The sequence below is a fragment of the Cryptomeria japonica genome, chromosome 10, assembly GCF_030272615.1.
Source record: "Cryptomeria japonica chromosome 10, Sugi_1.0, whole genome shotgun sequence".
Classification (NCBI taxonomy): Eukaryota; Viridiplantae; Streptophyta; class Pinopsida; order Cupressales; family Cupressaceae; genus Cryptomeria; species Cryptomeria japonica.
This window is the reverse complement of record NC_081414.1, coordinates 174928536-174948936: the sequence shown is the minus strand read 5'-3', so window position 1 is coordinate 174948936 and position 20401 is coordinate 174928536.

Sequence of the window (20401 nt, the reverse complement as noted above, 5' to 3'; positions counted from 1 at the left end):
ACAAGTATTACCACAACCCACATCTTGATACTCCATCAACTCAAACAACCCTGTCACACCCTAGGGTGCACCTGGTTTTTTGCCTTTTTCTAGAAAATTAGACCAAAGAAGATTGCTCCTCAATTGGTTCGTTATCCTAGGAGATATATGGTGACTATCTTGGGGGAAGATTATTCCCCACCCTTGTACTATGATAAAAAAAGTGTCAGGTTACTGACTCAGTTGGGCTTCTAATTTCTATGGTGTTTAGAAAGGGTTTCGTTTGAGTGGTCACAATTAGTAGTGTTTTACACTTTGTTGAGGGAGGTCTCCTAGTCTATACAGGTTACGCTCTACAGATTTTAACATACCATATAGGCACTAAGGGAGGCATAACACCATTGTGACAACATGTAACACTCATCACATATGATTTTCATCACATACACATTTATTTATAGTGTCTTGGATTACTTGGCTTTAGTCTTTGCCACTTAGGTCATTCCCCTCTCACTAGCCTTAATGGTACCTTAGGGGCAACTTGGGAGGGTGGGCCTTCTAATGGATTTAATCGCAAAAAATAAACAAAAACATGAAAGAAGAGAATCTAGATTTTTTATCACTATTGAAGGGGAGAGAATAATACCCATCCCTTCGAAGACAAGAAAAACAAGGGTTCTTTTTAACCTTTTATCACAATGATTTTCTAATCTATTTGGAGATGTTGCTCCAAAAAAGTGTGGGGTTCAATTTTAACTTTCATTGAAATTGTGGAAAAGAAGATAAGTTTATTTATGGTTTATTTTATCAGCACCAAATTGAAGTGTTTCTAAGCTACCCCTATAGAAAATGATGTTAGTAAGCACATGGTGGGCTACCCATCCTAATTTTCCAATTACAAAGCTCTATCTTTTTACAAACAGAAAGAAATTCTAATAAAAACTAGAACTAAACCAGGACAGAAAGAGAAAAATCTAATCTAATAATTGCAAGTTACCTACAAATCAAATGCAAATTGATGTCAGATCAACTATGAATTGATATATCATCAATTATGAGATAGTGATTAAGTAATTACAATGTGATGACTGATCAATTGCGAATTGATATAAGATCAATTGCTCATCAGTAAAAAAAATAAAAATAAAAAATTTTGATTTTGAATTTTTAAGAAATTGTTGAAAAAGATAGAAGATAGAAGGATTATTCTACAATGATATTATCCCACACCACTCAAGCCATAACATCAATGTCATTGTAAAATTTGTACTTGGCTAAGAAATGGGGGATATTTTTATGATATTGAGCAATCTCTTCTTTTTAATCGATTTCACAGAGCTCCCTTTCTGCCTTTAAGAGCCTTTGATACATCCTTTGTTGTCTCCTATGCTAGTTTGTCTTCCTTGCACCTGAAATTTTAAATCTCACCTTTCCTACCATTGAATTAGACACATTTTATATGTAGAAATTGAAATTTCTGGGTTAGATGCGCAAGACCAAATAATGATAGAATGACATAAGACAAATTAATTTCGCAAATTCCTAAGAAAATTGTGAACTATTTTGCAATTGTGGTGCAGGGACTAATCAATTGTAGTATAATATGCTATTATTTGTAGTGTGATATTTGCAAATGTGAATTTATGCATAAACAATTGCAATATCAAGATCTCCTTTTGAGTACGGACTTACAAAATCAATTTAAATAGACAATTAAAGTTAGCATGCTTTCACGCTGGATTCATCAAATGTCTTTAGGGGTAAATTAAGTATAAATGACATAATTAGATAGGAAAGAGCGAATCAAAACTCTAATCTAATCAATATTACTCCTAAATGAAAATAGAATAATGCAACATCAATTGAATTGAAAGAATGATCTATCTAAAACTCCCTCAATTGAAATATAAAGGTTTCCATTTCTCTTCTCCATTGTTGTTGATGTAGGTGTCTCTCACATATTGCACTTGATTTCCTGCATAAGATGAACAACAATTTTGAAGACTATGATTCTATGATTCTAGATTGAATTGAGAAAATGATATTGTTTATATATATTTTCAACACAAAGGGGGTGAGAAATAGAACTTAAGTGTTGATTGATAGATAACTGAGATTGATTGATCAATGAACTATTCATGATTGATTTGTTAACTCATTTGATTGATCTATTAACAAGATTGATTGGAGAGTGAACTAAATAGATTGGCTAGTAAACTCAATTGGTTGATTAGTAAACTAAATAAACTAGGGAGATGACTAAATATATGGATTAGAAGACTGAAATGATGGATTAGTCATAAAAAGTTGTTTTTGAGTTAAAAAGGATGATTGATGAGTTAACTGATTACACAACTGATTTGATCAATCAGTTTTGATTTTAGCATGTGTTGTAGGATGTTGAAATTGAATTTGATTCTCATTTTCAATTTGAATTTGAATTTGGTCATTCGAATGCTTAAATGCATATGAAATTAAGTGAAATTCAGATTTGGTGAAATGTGAATTTGGAAATGTGAAATTAATTGAAATTAAGTGAAATTCAAAATTGGGAAAAGACGAAATGAAATTGGATGAAATTAATTGGAAATTTAATTTAGGGAATTGAAGGAATTTTATTAATTTATTTAAATAATTTAAATGAAATTTTAAACCTAGGAGATTGAATTAATTAAATAATAAAGATTATTTAACTAAGGAATAAATTATAATTAATTAAATAATTGATATTTAATTAATAATTGACATAGGGTTAATTGATTAAATGATGAAATGATAGAAATTCGATAATTAGGAGTGTTGAATGGTGATGATTAGAAGAAATAGTTAGTCTAATCAAATAATTAAAGAATTACTTAATTAAATATACAAATAATTACTGTAGAATTAATGAGACATTTTTAGGTGTATGCAATACCTATATCATTTCCATCTAATCCATACATAATAGCATCTCTTAACACATACCATATGAAATGTCAACAACACACTATTACAATTTTTATTTTACTTCAATCTCTAAGATCGTTTATGACACTAACAATGCTTCTCATTCACATTCTTACAAGAATCATCTAACTTGCAATGAAACCACATATCCAACTCTATAAGTAGAACTAGATCATTTCTCAAAGGTTCATGTATCATAAAATTAATATTACTAACCACATGCTCATACACAAATCATAACAACAAGTAATAACCCTTCTTAACACGTAAATAATCTAACTCAAACCCATCAATATTCACATGACAATACAAGGCTGAAATCAATAATAGACTTCCAAAGGTATATAATAAATCATGGCATATGGACATGGTCACATGTAGGAATGGAGTGTCATCACATGACATAACATTATCTTATTAGGTGAAACCCAACACAATCAATTATTAAATGGTATCATTGAATTACAAAAAGGGAAAGCTTCCATTGTGTCATGGTAGTCTAGGTGTCTAGCAACCTAACTCATGTGATCCTAGTCATCACAAGGAAGCCCACTCCCCCTAATAATATTCCAAGACATAAGACAACACATAAAATGAAATTATAACACATAATTAAGGCTCGTAAAAGACTTCCAAGAACATATAACATCACTGAGAACATATTGCACATAGTGCACACATATGGACCACTACAAGTATAGGGCCTTCACCAATGCCTCATAGGCATAGTACCAATGCAAGAACATGAAACATAAGAACATCATAAACTAAAACAAATCCTCAAAAATGAGGTACAAAACATCCCACTGTAGTCATAGAACCAATCCTCAAACAACGAGGCAAGTACATCTTGCTGGAGAAACTTTTGCATAAGTAAACTCCTCCATGGTAGGGCATGATCCCACTTACTGGAGCACAAAATACATTACAAAACATAATATAACATCATGAACCAATCACAATTGCTCAACATATACTTCACATTCCTTTGGGAACATCACACTATCCATACTAGGATTTTACAACACTAAATTTGACCTTAACGGGCCTTCCAGAGTAGTTTAGCTCTCCTGATATGCACAGTGGCATTCTTGGTTTGTATGGTGGCATTTCTGGTCCATTGCACAATTTTTTTGGTCCATTGGTTAGCACTTTGGGTCCATAGGTCAGCTTTCTCAATCTATAGGTTAGCTCTCCAGGTCAGTTTGTCAGCTCTCTAGGTTTGAACTATGGTGTTCCTAGTATGCATATCAATGTTCCTGGTGTTGGCATTTTTGATGTTTATGTTGTGATTGTCATTGATGGACACACACTTGAATTCTGATCCCCTTTATATGTATGAGCTTATGCTCAACTGGTATTTTGTTCCAACCAATATGTTGTATACTAGTGAAAGACTAGTAGTGATTTTGCAGAATGTGTTTCCCGGTCTGAAGCGACATGTCGACCCCAAGCAGTTCGCAGATCACAAGCAGTATGAGGGAGCAAAGTGGCACAACACATTTTGACCAGTCTTCATTGTTGTCAAACTGGCAAGCAGTATTTTGTATGAACCGGTAATACTTTGTGATGAGTTACCAATCCACCAATTGTTTGACGGTGCCGACACATTAACGGTGATTCCTATGTTGTGTTACTAAGTATGTCTAGATTCATTGAACCTAGGAAATTGTAATGTAATCCTATTGGACTGAAATGAAATCAGATTCCTTTAAAAGGACATCATGTCTAGGGTTTTTAAGTTGTTGAGGAAGTTGCGAAAAGGGTTAATATTGAGCTAGGGTTTAAGGTGGAAGTTGAGAGCGATCTTATCTGAGAAGATTGAGTTGTAACTGAGAGAGAGATAGAGGAGATTGAAGTAATGCTGGAATGCATTAGCTGTGAGAAATACTAGATCTAACCAAGTAGTTTGTACTATTAGATAGATCAAACACTTGTTGATTACTCACATCTTTGACAAGTCTATAGCCCTTAACTGGGTAGGCCTCAAAGCCTTTGTAAAATCTTGTAACAAGGTGGTTCACACATGTGAATCTAAAATCCTCTAGCAATGTAGTCTTTAATCAGACTTATCTCCTAATAGATATTGAGATTCCTAGCAAGATCTGTTCTAGTGAAGAACATTGTAAGACCTTAACCGGTCTAGTTTCTATTCTGCAAATAGTGACTTGTGAGTTCCATCTCATCGTTGTTTTTCCTAGTTGGGTTTCCACGTCAAATATCTTGTGTTATGGTTGTATTGCTTTTGTGGGTGAATGATTTATTCACATTTTGGTTTGCATATGTGGTCACCAGTTTAACTGTTAGATTGCTTTATCGATTTATCTTTAGACTATGTAAGTGTTTTAGTGCAAAGATTTTTGGCATACTAATTCACCCCCCCCTCTTAGTATTCATCAATTGGTATCAGAGCCAACCTTTCTATAAGTTTAACCACTTGGAAAGAGATATGGGGGAATACACCTTGAGGGAGCTTACTCAACGGCTCACTAAGTCTAAGCAAGCCTATGATGATCTTATGGTCAAATACAAGGCATCTCAAGCAAAAAGAAGAGAACATGCAGAGAGGTTGATGGAACTATTTGAAAGTAGTTCTGAAGATGAAGCTAGCATGGAAGCTATGATTGCTGAAGTGAATAAGCTGAATGATTCAAACTCCAATTTGAGAAAGGAGTTGGAAGGACTGACTATTTGGTTTAGTCAAGAGCTTGAGAACTGGAGAAACACTAAAGATCTGGTAAAAGATAGAGATCATGAGATCTCCAAGTTTAAACATGAGATTAGTGCACTAACTGCTTGCCTTCATGAGAGTAGAATCGAAAAAGAAGACATGCAAGGAGAACTGAACATTGCCATCTCTAAAAATGCAAGTCTTATGGAGACAAACACTACTATTTCCAAAGAACTCTTTGAGTCAAAGGAAATAATTGCTAAGTTTGGCAAAAGTACAGTCAGGCTAGAGCAAAAGCTTGAGTCATCTAGACCAGCAAAGAATACCAATGGTCTTGGTTTTTCTAGACATGAGGAAGGAGAATCCTCAGGAACAAATGCTGAAGCATCAAAGAAGAAACTGACACTCAAAGGAAAAGGTAAGCAAAAATTCAAACCTGTTTGCTTTAACTATCTTAAAGAAGGACACATTGCCAATGTATGTAGGAGAAAAGCCTACAATAATTTTCCTTATTTTATCAACAATGTACCTAGATCCAATAAGTTCAATGGTCATTGTTATGCATGCAACAAGTTTGGGCATAGAGCATTTGAATGCAGGTCTGTAATGGATAACACTGGAAGATATCCTTAGAGGACCCAAGGAACTATTCCTGAATCTTTTATGAATCGGAACCACAACTGGTTTAATGTCTTCAATCATCAGTCAAGAAGCGGTGCTCATCAAGCGGCAACTAGATGGAGAGAAAGTTGTATGATCTATCATGGTCATAGTCACACTGCTGCAACATGTAGAAGGAAGAATGGAAACATGTACAATGGACCTTGGAGAGCACTTGGACTTGTTTGCTACACTGCAACAAACCGGGTCACATTGCAAGATTCTGCAGAAGCAGAAAAAGTATATCTGATGATATACTAGTCACTTAGGAAGGAGCAATAGACATTGAAAAAGTTCAAGGAGACATGAAGAAAACATGGAAGAAGAAACCAACAATGTTGGAAGAGGAACCGGTTTCTGCACCTAGTGTGGAAATATCAGAATCGGCAAACTAAGCCTCAAAGGCTTAGGGGGAGCAAATGGCAAAATACTTTCGAACCCTCAGTTGACATTGGTAAAAGACCTTAACCGATATGTTACATCTGTCACTTGGAAGAAGACCAAAAATTGTAAAAAAGGGCAAATTAGGGTTTACACCCTAATAGAGGAGCATTAATGATGGTAGGTGAGAGACATGTATAAATGCAATTTTCAAATCATTTCTCACTATCTGTTTTCGAGCAAAGAAAATTTTTCAAGTGCAGAGTGAAGAAAAGGCAATTTGAGTTTAGATTTCAAGAAATTGGATAACCTTGAAAGAGATTCAAATCTAGTTTGCAAGCAGTAGTGGAGAATGCAAAGCGGTGATTTGGCATCCGATGGAGAGTGAAGTAAAGCAGAATCAAGAAGCCCTAATTTCACATTTGAAAGGTATTTTTCATATTCTTGAAATACTCTACAATGGCTTCCGCATCTCATACCAGTTCAAGCACATCCATTGAGTTAGAAAGTTTTAATCAGAGGAAGGCCAAATATAATGCTTTGTCACAAGTTCCAACTGGAGTCATAGTTGAAGAAGGAATTTCAGATTATATTGATTGCAAGATAGAAGACCTAGGGTCCTTAGCCACTCATACTCAATTAGCTCTATTTTGCAGAAAAGACAAAAGGATCAAACCGGAGTTCAGTATCTTAGAGAAGAAGAAACTCCATAATGCGGTATATTTTCTAGAAGACTTTATAGAGGATCACATCTGGATCATCTTGAGTAGAGTCCATGGTGACAAGATGTACCTGGATAGAATACATGATATCATGCCTGAGGCAATTCATGCAGTCACTAGTTTCTACAACACAAGGGAAGTGCCAGCTCTGAGAATGGTTCGACAAGTGATTCACAATGTATGATAGTTAATCCTATCAAGGATGAACTGGTAAAATACACCTGCATGGTGATAGGCTATAGAACATTCTCAGCTAGTAGGATTAATTCTGTATCTGCTGCAGTGGTAAATGTCGCTTACCATATGATTATAGAGGATAAATCATTTGACTTATGTACCGGCATGTAGAGGCAACTCCTGTCAAACCTTAAGGCAATCAAAAAGGACAATTCACTAAAATTTAAGTTTGGACAACTATTGGTAGGGTTGTTTTTCTATTTCCAAGGCTACTTTTTGGGTGTAGGAGATGTCTAGTGGTCCCCTGACCAACCGGTAACCAAGCAGATAAAGGAAAGTGTGCAAGCCATTGGAACCAGCTACCCTGAGGTACTGAACAAATACTTTGATGAGTCAGAGGGTAAGAATCTCAGGAGACATAGTGAAAAAATATGAAGATGACATCTGTTTCACTATTCAGGTGGACAAATGTCTAATGGAGGCTGTTGAGCCTAGAATGGAGGAAGTGGAGCCTATGAGCTATGAGGTCATGTTTGACATGCTAGAAGGGTATGCTTCAACCCTTATTGCCTCACCTCTTGATCCAAAGGATAAGAGAACTAGAACCTACTTGGAAAGGATTGCACCAATTGAAGAACCATCGGTGAAGAAGGGAAAAGAACCAGTAGCTAAGAAAGCTAAGGTAGTGCCTGCAACATCAGCACCGGTTACCACTATGACTCCAAGAGTGACCAAGCGGTCACTAGCAAAGAAGAAACTGGAGGTAAAACTGGAAAAAGTCTTCGAAAGAAAGAGGAAGACTAAGGCAAATGAATCAGACTCTGAAGAAACTGAGTTTGATGATCAGCCAAAGAAGGTTAGACAGACCAAGAAGATGAAGAAGAATGAACCGGCAGCATCTGCACCGGTAAATATAGATATCTCCTCTTACAAACCTTTGACACATTGTCAAAGAATAGTAAAGAATATAAGAAAGATACTTCATGATTTAATAGATTATTATGATGAACTCAATAGTGAGGAAAAAGATGAAGTACTACAGGAAATCATTCTTTATTTATGTAAAAATGGCTGGTCACCATTAGAGATTAAATCTCAGACACTGGATTCATTATTTAAAGCATTGGATAAAAAATGGTGTATTTCCATTGAAAAGGAATAGGAGATTAGGGAGAAATTTTTTGAACAGTACTTCCCCAAACTCTCAAATTTAGAATTATTTGATGTATTAGATCAAAATAAAGGTCTCTTCTTCACAAGGAGAAGAAGACTCTGGTTGCTGGAGGGGAGAGTTGATGATGTAGAAAAGGATACACATCAACACATGGCCCATGCTATCAGCTCTCACAAAGCTTGAATGGCCAACCTCCAAGTGGAAAAAGAACTGGTTATTTCCAAACCGGATGAGGTTTTTGATGAGGAAGGAAACCTGGTGGAGGAACCAATTGACACCATAGATGTTGATGCCCTGGATATAGAAGATGTCACTCAGGACATACCTTCTAAGGGAACTGAGTAGGGGGAATAGGCTGATCAGGGTGGTGAACAAGCTATGGACACACAACAAGTGGAAAAAGATCAGGAAGAGAGAAAGGAGGAAGAGAAAAAGAAAGAGGAAGAGGAGAAAAGAAAAGATGAAGAGAAGAAGAAACAAGAAGAAGAAAGGAAGAATAAAGAAGAAGAGGACAAGGAAGAAAAGAAGAAGAAAGAAGAGGAGAAGAAGAAGAAGGAAGAGGAAGAAAAGAAGAAAAAGGAAGAGGAAGAGAAGAAGAAGAAGGAAGAGGAAGAAAAGAAGAAAAAGGAAGAGGAAGAGAAGAAGAAGAGGGAAGAAGAAGAAAAGAAAGAGAAAAAGAGGAGAGCAAAGGAGAAGAAAAAGGCAGAGGAAGACAAGGAAGAAGAGAAGAGAAGAGAAGTGGAAAAGAAGAAAGCTAAAGAGGCCAAGGAATGAGAAGCGGCAAAAAGCTCTGAGATGGAGACTCCAAAGGCAACCAGAAGTCAACCTCACCAGTTGATCTCTCTAGTCCTATCGATATCCAATCTACAAGTGAGTTGGAGCTTATGCAGAGCATCAAGGTTGTTTGGAAAAAGGAACAGGACATCATTCAGACAGATGTAGACAATCTTACCAGTTTAATCCCCGGTACTAATCTTCTTGACACTAATTCATCACTAGCACAACTTAAACTTCTGTGTACTGTAGTGGATGATCAGGTGTAGAGTCTAGAAGAAGTAGCAGAGGCCAATGTAAAGAAAGAGCACCAAAAGGCTCTTAATGTTGCTCTAGTGAAGAAACTGAATGAGCTTAGGACTAAAACGATAAAAGATCAAAAGGACATAAGGAGTGCCTTGGATGAGGGAAACTTGCTACTCAGCAAAATTTATCAACCTCATCTATTCTGTGATGATGTGCTAGCCAAGAATCAATAGCTTCAAATGGACTTACAATCCTACTTGAGCACATTCAAGACTCCTTACGACTCCTTTGTAGCATATGGGCAAACCGTTCACCGGTTCCAGATCTAATCAGCCAACATGGAGCAAGAGATCAACACAAGGTCTAGGGATCTAGAGGAGCTTCAATTGGTATTACTTCCATGATTGCAAATTCTCCAAAAATGTTATCTGAACCTGGATGCCCTGATAGTCACACAAGAACTAAGCACAATAGATGCCATGGAGGAACAAGTATCACAAATGCAGACAGAGAAGGAAGTGGCGACCTCCCTACTTGAGTCCTGGTCTCTTTCCATGAAACAATTTTTGTAGGACTACAAAGCAGTTTTCGACAAGTATTATTCATTATTGTCATAAACTCTTTTATATATATATGGAAACAAGTTTTTCAGTGGTACTTTCTCATTGTTAGCAAAGGGGGAGAAGTATATGGTTTTAAATTTTGAAATTTTGATATATTAGAGGGAGAAGTATCTATTTTGGAATTTTGATAAATGCTATGATATATGCTATATGCTCTGATGATTATGCTCTGAATGCAAAATTGCTATACACTCTGTTGATTAAGGGATAGTGTATATGCTTAGGGGGAGCAATTTTGTTAATGGCAAGTTTTTCTATTGTAAAACACTTGGATGTCAAAATTTTATTTTCCTAAGTGTTGCCATCAATGCCAAAGGGGGAGATTGTTGGCATTTTCGATGTTTATGTTGTGATTGTCATTGATGGACACACACTTGTATAATGATCCCCTTTATATGTATGAGCTTATGCTCAACTGGTATTTTGTTCCAACCAGTATGTTGTATACTAGTGAAAGACTAGTAGTGATTTTGCAGAATGTGTTTCCTGATCTGAAGTGGCATGTCGACCCCAAGTAGCTCACAGATCACAAGCAGTACAAGGGAACAAAGTGGCACAACACATTCTTACCAATCTTCATTTTTGTCAAACTAGCAACCGGTATTTTGTATGAACTGGTAATACTCTCTAATGAGTTACCAATCCACCAATTGTTTGACAGTGCCGACACATTAACGGTGATTCCTGTGTCATGTTACTAAGTATGTCTAGATTCATTGAACCTAGGAAATTGTAATGTAATCCTATTTGACCGACATGAAATCAGATTCCTTTAAAAGGACATCATGTCTAGGGTTTTTAAGTTGTTGAAGAAGTTGCGAAAATGGTTAATATTGAGCTAGGGTTTAAGGTGGAAGTTGAGAGCAATCTTATCTAAGAACATCGAGTTGTAACTGAGAGAGAGATAGAGGAGACTGAAGTAATGCTGGAATGCATTAGCTGTGAGCAATACTAGATCTAACTAGGCAGTTTGTGCTATTAGATAGATCAAACACTTGTTGATTACTCACATCTTTGACAAGTTTGTAGCCCTTAACCGGGTAGGCCTCAAAGCCTTTGTAAAATCCTATAACAAGGTGGTTCACACATGTGAATCTAAAATCCTCTAACAAGGTAGTCTTTAATCAGACTTATCTCCTAGTAGAGATTGAGATTCCTAATAGGATCTATTCTGGTGAAGAACATTGTAAGACCTTAACCGGTTTGGTTTCTATTCTCCAAATAGTGACTTGTGAGTTCCATCTCACCATGGTTTTTCACAGTTGGGTTTCCACGTCAAATATCTTGTGTTATGGTTGTATTGCTTTTGTGGGTGAATGCTTTATTCACATTTTGGTTTGCATATGTGGTAACCGGTTTAAATGTTAGATTGTGTAAGTGTTTTAGTGCAAAGATTTTTGGCATACTAATTCACCCCCCCCCCTCTTAGTATTCATCACCTGGTAGATAGGGTGGTGTTTGTGGTTAGTATGGTGGTGTTTCTAGTAAAGTGTGCAATATCTCAAGTTTGAATCATCCTAAAGGTAAGGTGACTACCAAGATTGACTCAGGAGACAAAAATGACCTTAAGGGAATGAATACATGGTTGGATAAGAATAAGAAGGGGTGTACCCATGGTTTATGCATCAAATGCAACTCACATAAATAAGTTTGCAACTTAGTGGATAACCATTTTGGCTAAAACAACATTTTAGATTTAAAGAGCAAAAGAGAGAACTAAATGTCTGCATAGGCCAAAAGAAATGAACCAAAACATTTCCAAACACTACAATACTCCAACAACAAGATTAAAAATGTCTGATCATGACATGGGAATTCACTGTGAGCTTCAGGAGCTCTTACAATGCTACCGACACATTCAAACCAAGGAAAACAACTCCTATCTCAACAAGGATTTCATAAGGAGTATAATACCTGAATAAACAATTAAATACCAATAAAATCATTCTACCAACACACAAACAATGAAAATACATATATGCATTTATCCACTATCCACTATATAGACAAATCCACTTAAGAATCTGACTCAAACATAAGGATCAATCTGCAATTTCCCATTTTATTCATTTAATTCCAAAGGATTTAAACTATAATGTGTTTTTTTTCCCATCCATTCAACAATCACAAATAAATCATTATCATGGGAAGACAAGGAGAAGACAAAAGTTTCAGAAAAACTAAAAATGAAAGAACTCCAACTTGGAGATCCCAAATCCAAGGATGAAATCTAAAGACGAGAATCCACAATCCAAGCTTCCAAAATCCAAATGCAAACCAAGATCCAAAAGAAAATCTCAAAGCTCCAATCAAAATCCTGCCGACTAGTAACCTGACAGCCATCCAGAAATTTGAAATAAATTGAAAATACACAACAAACTATGCAAAAATCCTAGCCAATCAAAATAATCATAAAATCAATATTTCTAACCTATCGTGTATAGTTCCAAGGTAAGAATATTTTATTATATTTCTTATCTATTATTCCAAATTCACCCAATCAATTAGGAGGGTAGGTAAGATTTATTTTATTTTATTATACCTCCCATGCATAGTAAAAGCAATATAATAATATTATTACTTTTTAAGATTGTAGAAATAGAAATAGGCTTTATACCTTTAGAATTATTAATAATCAAAATCAACTTAACAGCTATATCTAAAATAAATTATGCAAATCAATTGACAATAAATAAAATCAAAAGGATAAAATTAATTAAATAAAACAATAGTCAATAAATCAATTAAATAAATAGCATTCAATTAAATCCAAAATAAAACAAATTAATTAATAAATTAAATGTTAGTAAACTCAATAATAATAAATTAAATATCCATTAATTAAGTTATTAATTATAACTTTAATAACTATTAATCATTGTTAATTAATTAATTAAATAAACATTTATCCAACCATATGATAATTAATCCAATCCATGATAAATCATACACACACAGATGACCAACCACACATAGATAGAATGAGATACCGACTCAAGAGTAGACAACACTTACACCTCACATGACTGACAAGGTGAACATACTAGACCATGAGTAGGTGATGGAAAATCAAGTCATCTCCAACAACTACCATTGGGATTAGGACACGGTTAGACTTGTGAGACCAGGTGGAGTCAATGTTTAGTACTTGCAATCCTGCATCCACCAATAAACACAAAAGAACATATATATACAACATCATAGTAGCAAGCAAGTGAAAGAGAATCACTATACTTTATCATGTTCGTGATGAGTGATAATGCATCATCCCTTTCACAAAGATAGTCACCCAATACAAACACATCTTATAAAATCATCATCATGAAGTAGGGTTAGTATCATCATCATATTTCATTAAATTATATAAATCACATAAGAATCTCAAATACATATAAGTCCATCAAGAAATACCATCCATTGAATAATCATAACATATCATCCATCACATAGATCATCAAATGTCACCAATATAACACATGTCCATATAGAATCATAAATGTCTACTACATAGAAATAAAGTCATAACCATCATCATAAGTCTAGATAAGTCTATTGTATCATGAGTCAATATGTAAGTCTAGGAGGGACACTACAACTATATTATCCAACTATGTGGTATATGTTTTGTGAGGTCTGCACTTTTAATTCTTGATATCTCTATATCCCAAAAGTGAGCTATCATGAAAGTCATAAGAATAATGTTGTTGTTAGAACTCTTTGGACGTCACATAAGTGTGTTAGAGATAATCAAATCATGAAACATGTAGAATGGTTTTTACTTTCATCATAATTTTACAATAGATATTGTTCAATGGGCTATAGAAGGTCCATTTTTTCTATCTAAGTCATTATCTCTATTTCATCTAAGTGGGTGATAACGGATGAGAAAACTATCTAGGGATTGGACCCTAGAAAGGGTTGAATACTCACTCTAATACTTTCTTATTATATGGCTTTTAAACTGTTGTGTGAACTACAAATTCTCTGAGCATTCACGTAGGCAATGCCATCTTTGATGAACCCTCGAGACACTAGGTCTGACCCTTAGGTCTTGCTTGTTTGAGTTTTGATTGAACTTAACACTCCTTGACAATATTATGCATTCTCTACTCATCTATGAAAATTAGTAAGTGATTGTTATAAATTGATCTAGTTAAATTAATGATTCATGGTAATCATGTATCTAAATTTCCTCTGATCTTATGTTTGAACATCTAGACAAATAGACATCTCATAGGTGCAGGTATAGGAGGCAAGGTAATCACATCACAGAGGAATGCAAGAGAAACATGGGTAAGAAGGAGGTATATTTTGTTGGGAACTAAAGAAAGCATTAAGTTATTTTTTATCAATTCATCCTATTCGAAATGGTAACTTATTATTTGCCACTATTTATTGTGGTTAATAAGAAATTTGGAAAAATAGTAAACTATGGGGTAATTTATTTATGTTTTGTTTTGTTTATTAAGTGTGTACATTTTGGGAACTGCATTTCCATTGAAATATCATATTATTTGTGTTAAAGTTTGAAAAAAAAATTGTTAGTGTTGAGTCATGTTCACTTGGTTAAAAAGTGGGCATGACATATGTACATATATATACATATATACAGACAGATATATATGTGTGTGTGTGTGTGTGTGTGTGTGTGTATGTATAGTACATGTATATGTATCTATATATATGTATATGTATGTATGTATGTATGTATGTATATATAGTACATGTGTATGTATCTATATATTTATATGTATATGTACATTTATGGGTAAGTGCACCAAGATGGTGAACAAAAAGGGGGGTATAAGTGGCCACTTTTTTTTTGAAAACATTTAAACTTGAACTTCAAAGAGATATTTGAAGGTCATGCACTAAAAACTAGGAGTTGAAAAAATAATAAGAATTGTAGTGCTTTGAATATAGTTTCTAAACCATTAAAGTTTTTTAAAATTGGATAAGATTAAGAGGGTCAAACCTCTCGTGCACAAAAAATTGTTCTTGATTTTTTTAGAAAAACATAACATAGTTGTTTTCATGCACTGCACAAAATATATAGTTAGATTTAGTATTTTGCAAAACCATTTGGTAGGATTATAGGTAAGAGTGAGATATAGAAGTTGTGTATTTTTTTGTTATTTTTTGTTGAGAATTTTTTTTTATGATTTTTTGAAGTGACCGCATCCTGAAAATTTGGTACCTGTTCATGCGCTGGGCATAACTTGCACCAAAATAATCAAAAATGCAAACTTCTATTTTTTATTTTCTTTAAGAAAAAGTGGCAAGCCATTGGAATATATATATTAATAAAAACTAGTTCAAGAGCTCAATAGGGAAAGAACCAGAAAGAAAACCCTATATCCTTGCTCAATTACAATGAACAAAGGGGAATCATAGCTATAAGAAGAACTAACCCCACTAATGGTTACCACTAAACTTGAGCACCAGTTTTCCATTCTGTATGTCAGTTCACTATAGATCTACCTCGACAACTAGACACCAGTGAGCAAATGTGTATATTGGACCACGGTAACTTGAGGATCCCGTTTACTAGTTGATTGTGTAGCTAATTTTGTTGTTAGTTGGACTACACCAAATTAGGTAAACCGGTAAAGGTAAACCAGATAGGGAACCAAATGAGCCATACTGACATAACTATATCGGTTAGGCTGTGGTGGTTTGGAAGAATCGGATATGGTAGACTGGAAGGGCTAAACCAATGAGGCTATATCAGCTCTCAAAAAAATAGGGCATTTGAAGGATATCACCTAAAACTTGCCCCCCTTAATCTTCCAAAAAGAGCACAATCAAAAGAAGAACCTATTGCAAAATGAAACATTTGGATCTTCAAAAAGTACTCTATATTTAAGTCATATTATCTAGTGTAAAATTGGAAAAAATCAGCATAATTAAAAAAAAAGGCAAAAATTTTGAGCCATATCAGTTGCCAACGGAATCCTTATACATCAAAATGGAGCATATTCAAAGCAACAAAAAATAGAGCCAAAATAATTTTACTCTTCCATGGTTGCACCACCTAGGATTTGATTTTTCGAGGTGTTGAAGGTTAAAATATCTTTCTCCCATTGCACTGACTAGACTTCTTCTTGAGGGAAACAAAAGACCTCCTAGATATTGACCTCCGTATGTTGTCATTGTATGGCATCTCTCGAAGGAGTCGATGCAAGTTTTCCCACTCCTTTGTCACTTCAGGTTGAGAGGAGCTAGTCCAACCCAAGGCCCCATCCTACATCGGTGCATTAAGGTCTGGCACCTGATGTGAAGCCCATCCCTTTTCCTCTAGTTGCAAAATTGGTAGGCTGGGATCAACATTTTCTAGTTCCAAGGTCACCATTAGAGCCCCAACTTTGATTCTGACTCTATGCACAATATGCTCATCTAGTTGTCTGCCAAATTGTTGCAGACCATTCTTCACATGACAAAATTTTTGCCTTTCGATGGCATGCTTTATTCGGTCATAAAGCACCATGTATGCATGACTAGATTGACTAAAATGTCATGGAAACAGGCCCCCAAAGAGAGCTAACCCTTGCCATAGATTATAATTGGCCAAGGCTTCATGGAACAAGGCAGGAGCAAGCACATTCTGCCTTACCAACTTAAAAAACACTAATTCAAGTAGAGGGATCGATTGCAAGAGGTTAAGAGCATTGGATAGGAAAGAACTAAGAAGTTGGTGGGGGAATAGAATTCTTTTGTCTTAAGGGGACAAAATCTCCTCACCAATGAAATCTTTGACTGCTCTTCTTAGTTGTGGGTTATGCAGATGAAACAGTTGATTGAGGTCCCCATCATTGATATGTCCATGGAATGCTGCCGAGGGTTCTATAATGCATACTGGAGCACGGTCGTTCTATGGCATGTATTCCCAGTGAAATTGCTTGCACCATTCACAAGAGCCATTCTCCATATTCCTAAACACTAAGAAACTACAAGATTCAAAAACTTCAAAAACTTTCCTAGAAAATTGTGTATATGAAAGCAAGAAAGTTTCCATTTATAAACAAACCTAAAATCTCAAAATGCAATAATTAGTCGGTCTTTAAAATCAAGTTCATGATTTCTTGCATTAACAAATGACAGTAATACTATTGAGAGGATGTGTGAGAGGCAAAAATTTACTTTGCCTCATGTGAAATGACGTCATGAAAATCTCAGAGTCCTCACACTAATCTTTCATTCATACCATATGCAAGCTACATTTAAATGCATATATGCAAGTGTCCTGTTAGTCATCTTGATCACAGGCTTTAGGTTAAAAACATACATGTGAGTACTTAATAAGATGTAATTTGTAATTTAAATGTTGTACTTTCCTTTTGTACCAAATCAAGCAGTTTGGGGAATGAGGACAATTTGATGGGAGATGCAACAGACTCAATTGAAATGCCATCACAACCCGTATTTGCTAATTTGTCAGCTACATAATTCCCTTCCCTTAATGTGTGATTGGAAATTTAATCCGAAAATGTGTCAAGTAAATCTAAAATATGCTTCAAAACATACGATAGGTGTCATGTCTTAGATCTTTTTGAGGTAATTGCATTGATGATAAGTAATGAATCCCCTTCTATATGAATGTTGGAGAGACCGCATTTCCTTGCTAGCACCAGACCAGCTAGTAAGGCATTTTCCTCCACCAAGTTATTGGTACTCGAGGGGATGGGAGATTCTAGGAAAGCACACATTTTGCCAAAATGATCTTGAATGCAGACTCCAATTCTCGACTTCCTTGGGTTTCCATGGGAAGAGCCGTCGAAGTTGATCCTAAAGAAATTAGGTGTAGGGGGTACCAATTTTATGGAAGACCTATCTCTAACATGAGATGGAGACCAATTCAGAGGAATCCCAATCGGCAAAATAATACCATTCCATGATTTTGGAATTACCTTATCCCACTGGGTGAATGATTGAATGTCCTTGGAATTAGTGAGAGAAGAATTTATAATTTCTGCAATTGAATTTTCCAACTTAATCAAAACTTGATCCAGAGAAGAGGATGCTTTTTTGAAAATTCTTTTATTCCTCTCCCACTAGATGGTCCAAATGATGTGAGCAAGAGCACATTTCCAGATGCCTGAGAAAGTTGATGAAAAAAATAAAAGAGGCTAGGAGTTAAACATATCCCATAAAGATTTTGAGAAGGGGATCATAACTTGGAGTTTATTCATGATGAAGAACTAGAATTGGGAGGCAAAAGTGCAATGTAAAAATAAGTGATGAAATGATTCTTCCTCTAAGCCACAAAGTACTTAGTTAAAAGTTTGTGAAATGCCCAATTTTACTAGTTTGTATATAATCTAGTTTAGAAAAATAATATGTAATTTATTTTGAATTTGGTCAAGTATATTAAAAGCTATTAAAAAATGGTAGACATATGTCTATGAGGACTGCCAAGGCAGTGGTAAAGAAAATTAAAGTTTACTATGCTAATGTTTTTTAAAAATAGAAAACATTATATGGTCAGAAAAATGAGAAGACGTTCGAGATTATGGTGGTAATTTTAGAGATACCTACTTGATCATTTGTAAGCCCAATGATGACAAAGTTGAGAAATCATGTTGGAAGATGAAAAAACATGTAGAGGGACAAAAATGGGGGGAAAATGGGCTTGCAAGCCTTAGGGTCATTTTCCAACCATCTTCCCAAGCCAAAACCTGCATGGGTTTTGAAAAAAAAAATTACTATTCATAGTTCTCCATAACATGCATAGGTTTTGAAAAATAAAAAGTACTATTCATAGTTCTACATAACTCGTATAGGTTATATAGAACTAAAACCATTATTTTGTGTTTCACAAAATCAGTACGTGTTATGAAGACATAATAATGTATGCTTGTAAACTGATAACTTACTACACATATATATATACATACATATATAATATGTGATTATGTATGTATATATGCATATCTATAGTTATATATATTTATATGGATATATGTATATATTTGTATACATGCATGTCTCTCTTCTTTTCCTCCCTCTCTCATCTTCCTTCTTCATCACCATCTATGTCTATTTTGATCCCTAATTATCCTCCTTGAGTTCTATCTCATATCTCTCCCCCTCACACTTCTCTCTTTGTTAGGTATCTTATCCTTTTCTCCTTCTCATTCTCTCTCTACCTCATGTCTCTCACCCTCTCCTCCTTATCCTACTCTCTCTCCCTATCTCGTTCTCTCTCTATCTCTCTCTCTCTCTATTTATCCTATCCTATTCTATGTTGGAAAATACACACTCCAATGAGAAATTGTAGGTGATTGAAGGTATTGTCATTGATGGCAGCCTTACAATCCTATGGCACCGACAATGGCAAGATGATTACCGGCACCCCAGTCGATAGGATTTTATTTTGTATTTAACTATAAAATCTTTTTGTAAAGCCGACAAGGCGAATTGTAATAAGATTCATATAAGTATGAGATCTTGTAAGATCATTTGTGTAAGTAAGGAAGTGGATTGTAATAGGCAAATGCAATCATGCAAATATTAAGGCAGATTTTGAAATAAGGTTTATGGAAGTTGTATGAGCTTTAACTGGTACTAAACTTGGCATAGCAGATGCTGAACCAATGCAATACATGATATTGGATTTGCATAATCCATTTTTGTAAGTCAATGAGACTTCCCTTTTGTATTTAAGCAGTGAGCTTTAGGTAGTTGGTCTTCCTACATGTGCAGGCCCCTATTGTAAGTAATATTCATTTATTGGCTAGTGAGTGAATATTGTGGGTCACAAATCCCACCAATTTTTTTCCCACATCGGGTTCCCTCATTAAAAATATTGTGTTATGGTGTTCTTTCTATGTTGTGGTTATTGATCTTATTTACTACATTATTTCTGGTTTACCAGTACATTGTTTTGGAATGCAATTTGTTTAATAAGATTAGAAAATCTATTAACCAACAAGATACTGATTTACCCCCCCTCTCAGTATCTTTGGGAATCCTAACAATTGGTATCAGAGCCTAGTCCTCTATTTTTATAATCCTAACAGCTTGAGGAAGATTCTAACACCGGTAT